The following is a 6,000-nucleotide window of genomic DNA, read 5'->3' as shown; positions in this document are numbered from 1 at the left end:
CTTATTAAGGACAAATTTCTTATTTGATTTTGTGATAAGCAGCATTTCATGATAATCGCCCTGTATATTCGTCTTCTTGATCAAGTGCTAGCGAAAGGTCGCGTTACCGTCGATCGAATCGCGTCGCCGGCATGTCTGTCCCTAATAGCGGACTCCCATCGATCTGGCGGGAAGATAGCGAAAGGGACAGGCAACCGATGTTATCCATAGGGGTGAACGAGGATGGAGAGTACCGGCGACGAGTAAGCAGCCCTCGAAACTCACAGGTCGCTCGTAGGCTGAAATGAAATTCGAGAAAAGTATGTGATTTAAATATTGTGATTGTGATTGAAATAAGCAGTAGTAGGTAATCACGTCTCGTGATTTCTCTCCGGGACATCCTAGACGTCGTATCTCTCTTTAATTGTAACAGTTAATTAGTGTTGAGATTTTGTCACGAAACCGCCATCCGCAGGATCGACAATAGTCACCAATAGAAAAAAAGTGTCAACAGTAGAAAACGGCGAGAGATCGATACGAGAGCGCGCTATAAGTATCCAATAGCCTTCTTCTCGCTTCGACGGTATCAGTGCCGTGACTGTCGATGAAAAGACACACGGAAAAAGACAAAGAAGATTTCTTCCCGTCGCTATAGTAATAGACTATCTTGCTACACTGCAGCCATTCTCTTCCCCATTCTTCCGGAAACGTCATGTCCGAGGCGCGCAGTGAAAAAATAGACTTGCCTTTAACTGAAAAACTGTCCTTTCTTCTTTTTTAATAACTCAATCTTTAGAACCTTCTAATGATCGTTCGTGTATCGGCGCGACCGTCTTCAAAATGCTTTGCATTCAGAATTAATAAATGCGGCGATTTGATTTTAATCTTACGTCTCTCATAGGCACAGTGATTTTAGGCCATTTATCTTATGCATATCTGTCTCATATTTCGAATACGTAAAAAAATATTACGAAAAAATTTTGCTATCTATAGTAGTTTCTAAAAGAACAATCAATGGAGTTAAGAGAATTCTAAAGTTCAAATTCAATAGGATTTATACACATACGATTTAAAATAAATACATCATCGACACATCACTACTGTTATCAATATCGCACGTACACGTACACACAAATTTTCTAAATCATTGATCTTTCGTATTAGGTATCTAACAATAAGCTAGTCAATTTAACTTGTAATATTACTGCGGTAATTTAGTAAAGTTTGCGTTTCAAAACCGAAAAATCATTTCGGCGCACAGTTCAAAGGACTACACATACATACGTAGTATATAAATTCACACACAGAATTATACAAGCACTTAAAAATCCTGCTAGACCGTTAAAGGGGTTTATTCTTATTGGTTGTGTTCTCACATGTACGGTTAGATGAGAATTAATATCTAACAACAAGCCTAATTCTAAGAATTCAACATTGTTTTCAAAATTTATTTTATACGCATAAAGTGTAAAATTTGTATATAAAAAAAATATCGTTTACTTCAAAATAGAAAAGAATTTTTAAATCTATAAGGGCAGTTAGAAGAACTCTTACATGGAAAATAAAATAACTTAGTTAACTTAAAGGACAATTTACATTGCACATGCAAACAATTCCGTTTAGAATGTTACGAGTGAATTTGTCATGACATGTTTACGAATTCTGTAGCATATTGAACTCTCTCTTATCAATTTTTGCTAAATACGATTTTTATTAAAAATTTTCACATTTTACACAAGTGTTTGCGTCTATATATTTAGAATAGCAGCGTGTCATTTTGCAACCTTGCGGCGAGCAGCTTGACATTTATTAATTTCAAGTGTCGCGAAAGAATACATTTCTTCCTCAAAGAGCGAAAATATGATATAATTAGCAACAAAAATATCTACTATACATGTACAAATTCTTATGGAGGATCATATTATATCAATTTCTGCTCTACGATTTCTTGAATTAGCGTCCCTTCAATTAAAATTAAAACCTATATCCCAATTCTGTAATTTTCAATGACAGGTAATTTTGGTATCGTTATACTGCCGTTGCGCAGCTTTTTTACTATATGTATGTATAATATCTACGCAACGATAGTATATAACAATATTGACATTGTTATTAAGAATCGGGCATCTGCTTAAATCTCATCAACGATATTTATAAATTTACGTACACTGATAATAAAAAAAAAACTTGCTGTTTTAAAAAAATATTAGTTGATACAACTAAACATGAGCTGTCAAGCAAATATTTGCTTAATTTAAACAAATAAGATTTTAAATTACAAGATTTTGTTAACCTAAGTATATAAATACTTAAACTACAATAAATACTTAAATAATACCTAAAAATATTTAGTTAACAACTTTTTGTCAGTGTACCAACTCCCTAAATGACCAAGCGAATGAATTACTATAAAAATGAAAAAAGTGATATAATTATGTTCTTTATACGGATGATAATTATGTCCTTCATACTGATGAAAATAAAACTAAATATTCATCAGCACTGATGAAAATAAAACTAGGTATTTCATCAGTGTAAAAGACATAATAAAAGTGGAAAAAATTCAAAATTCTCTACACGTATCGTATTAATCTAAACAAAATAGAAACAGTCAATAATATCCGCTCGATTCTTCTAATATTGAAAGTGTTAACTTTCAATATTAAAAGAATACTCAGTCAGCGCTGTGAAATTTTAAGTTTACATCTTTGTTTTATGATTCGGCTTTTAATATGCGTGATATCCAGTCTTGAATAGATGGATGTACAGTCCTTTTCCTGATCATTACAAAAACTGACAGGGGAATTATCGCGAAGTGTCGTCTAGAACAGCACCGGGAAAAATAACGTATCGTATAAAATCTGATCGTGAGCGTGGCGTCGGATGATTAGGATGATGTCACGAGTTGTCAAGGCTTGAATCATTCTTGCAAGGTATTTAACTACCCGATGACGTCAGACACGGTTGCTGTCAGGCGTGTCAATGCGTAAATAACAATAGCATGTGTCTGTGTATAGATTATGCAAACTATTTTTACAGGTAAATATTACTTACGCAATGGCTTACTTTATTTCAACGTAAAGCGAAAATTTAATTCTCAAGTATCTTCAGTTACGCAAGCTGTGCTGCAAGTTCTTCCGATGAAAAATAATGAAAATTCTTTTTAGAAATGGTAAAAAATGTTGCTCCTGAGAGATACAACGTAAGAAACAGTCGTTATCGCGACACGCAAGATCGATTCTACGGTCACCGATTCCGAGCATCGTCCAGCTCGCGTTTTCGTTTTCCTCTCGACGCCGCCGCCGCCGCCGCTTGATCCCCGATCTCGACTCGTTTTGGTCGATTACGCAACCGACAGGATATTGCACAAGATCACGACTCCCTCGATACGTGTTTCCACGAGGCTTCGGCGCGAACGATCGTTTATACCTTTTTCGGAGGATTGGCAATTCTCGTTCGTGAGTGGATTACTTTCGTGACCTATATTAAGGCAAGCGTCTTCTGAATACCAAAGGATATACGAGTCCACGCTTTGTTTGATAAATATAAGGATACATCCGACTAAAATGCAATTGAAGATACTTTATACAATAGATATATTATAATTCAAAATATTAGCTGAGGATATATTTTTACGTAACAGGAACGGATTAAATATCGTTTAATTTCTCGGTTACTCGATTAATAATGTTCAAACACTCATAGAGATGCTCTGAATATAAGTGCTTGGCGTCGCACATTCGACGTGCCCCGATATAAATTGCAATATCACAAGTATGCATCCATCAAAACGAATAAATTCGAGCCTCGAGTAGTGAGGAGGAGCGAATAAAAGGTTAACCCACTAAAGCGTCCAGTAGTTTATTGAGCATGCGTGCGCGCAAAAGTGCCACGGTGGCCTATTTATCGTGAAAAATAAATACTAGCTTAATTCTATTCGTAAGTTGAACGCAATTTTTATCGGCGAATGACTCATCGCATTGCGCTCGAAATACGTGTCGTGTCGGAATTTTATCGTGCAAATGACGAGCGATAGTACAGACGACGAGCTACCGCTCGCGATGCGAATTTGGGTGCGATACGAATTCATCGGTAAAATATTATTATTGTTTTTATTAGAAGAATTAAAATTGGTTACTACATGTATAACGATATCACATCGACAGATTTAATTTATTTTAGCAAGGTAGAGAAAAGTTGCTGAATGGTGTCACTTTAAATATTTTTTATTATATTTCCCATTTCGTATTGATTTGTGCACAAATGAAGATTGGAAAGTGTAGCTTTATGTTTTGGACATCTACATCTTATTACATGTTTAACACTTTTAAAATTAATTTGTTATAATCTATAGAATACGCTATAAAAGTATTGTACGGTGATTGTGAGACACCCTGTATATTTTGTGTGTATTTTGTGTATATGTGTGTGTATTTTATAACAAAATAAAAAATATTAAAAATCTAGGTAAAAATATACCGATCAGGGAACTCTACTCCAATGATCTTGACCTTGACACACATTATCAAGGTTACGTGATAATATGTATAAAAATTATCCGAATGAGGTTCCTTTTTGATATATTTACCAAAATCTACTTACCTCGATTTTAAAATACGAATACCAGTCAGGACCTGAGAGATCACAATTTTATACACCACGCACAATTAAAATTTGCATTATACAGGTCCTGAGTAACCTCCGACAAGTTTTACTAGTCGATCGTTATCCGCTAAAAAATTATTAACAAAATAATTTTTATTAAAGCAACGTAATTTTTAAACATGAAATATATATTTCACTATATTTTACATATACTCTGTTATATAATTTACATAAATGCTGTTCTTTTATGCCAAAACGGAATAAAGGAGATATTTAATGCGAAGCGAGGTCCACTTCACCTCCCCTCTTCCTGCCTAGAGGAAAGTCATTCGCCTCTGGGGATATTCTAGTGGATAGTCGAACGCCCCTAAACAGGGAGAAAAGGGGGTGGACCTCGTTTCGCGTGAAAAGTTGAACGTCCCTTGGCAAGGGAGAGGTGTGGTGGTGAACCTCGCTTCCGTGGAAAGTCGGTGCCCTCTCTAAATATACTGTATCTATATATACAATACCTATGTACATATGATAGCAAATTATTAGCGAATTCGATTGGACGCATTCAGTGCGCACTGGTGTACATTAAAGCCGTATACAGGTTGACGTAAAAATGTGTGTTTAATATAAATATAGAGAAACAGATTAAACCACCAAATCTTCTATTCATTTTATTATATTATTAGGAAAAATGTGTGTATTTTATAATTCGAAATATTTTCATTTTACTTTTACACTAAAATAAAATCAGTATACAACGATTTTAATGTGGTACGCTCAATCGAATTCACTATACAGTCTTTAACATTAAAAGTTAGTCAAATTTATATATCAAAATATGTATTATATTTAAGAATATTATATTCTTCTTATTAATTTTATTCTTAATTATATATATTCGCACACATATATAAATATATACATACACATCCATACATTATCTATAACATAAACTCTTACAAAATCAATTTAGAAAGAACCAAACTGGTTAAATCTACAAAATTTACCTATTTTAAATCGTATAAAAAGAGACTCCTGAAAGACTCCTTAATTAATCTTTTAATACAGTTTAATGGAGATTGAGCAACTGAGAAAATTTGTTTGACACTCAATATGTCAATCGTTACTTTCTAGCCAATCGGATTAGGCGCTTTGTACGTGAGAATCATACGTATGCGTGCATAAGAGACGTTTTCAAGGGAGGTTGCAGCACGCTCCTGGGGGGTAGGACACGCGAGGAGGCGTGGCTATAAAAAAGCGGAAGTTAAATCGTTAAATTTCGCTTAGTTTTTTTCCATGAGTTTCGCAAGGCTGGCCTCGTGGAAAAATTTATTATTCGAGACCTGCCGATTTCCCAAATGCAAATATCAAATTTTTTAACATCTTTGCAGTAAAGTAATTATTAAAAATACTATTCCGTTTAAA

The 6,000-nt window shown here is 34.4% G+C and overlaps 1 protein-coding gene across 6 annotated transcripts in view; it reads left to right on the top strand.

The window, feature by feature from the left end:
* LOC108753019 overlaps nucleotides 1–6,000 on the top strand; it is a 75,564-nt gene that overhangs the window by 49,213 nt on the left and 20,351 nt on the right. The window lies entirely within an intron of this gene.

The sequence above is a fragment of the Trachymyrmex septentrionalis genome, unplaced genomic scaffold (genome assembly GCF_001594115.1).
Source record: "Trachymyrmex septentrionalis isolate Tsep2-gDNA-1 unplaced genomic scaffold, Tsep1.0 scaffold63, whole genome shotgun sequence".
Lineage (NCBI taxonomy): Eukaryota > Metazoa > Arthropoda > Insecta > Hymenoptera > Formicidae > Trachymyrmex > Trachymyrmex septentrionalis.
Note: the sequence above shows the minus strand (reverse complement) of the source record. Positions and strands in the feature narration are given on the sequence as shown.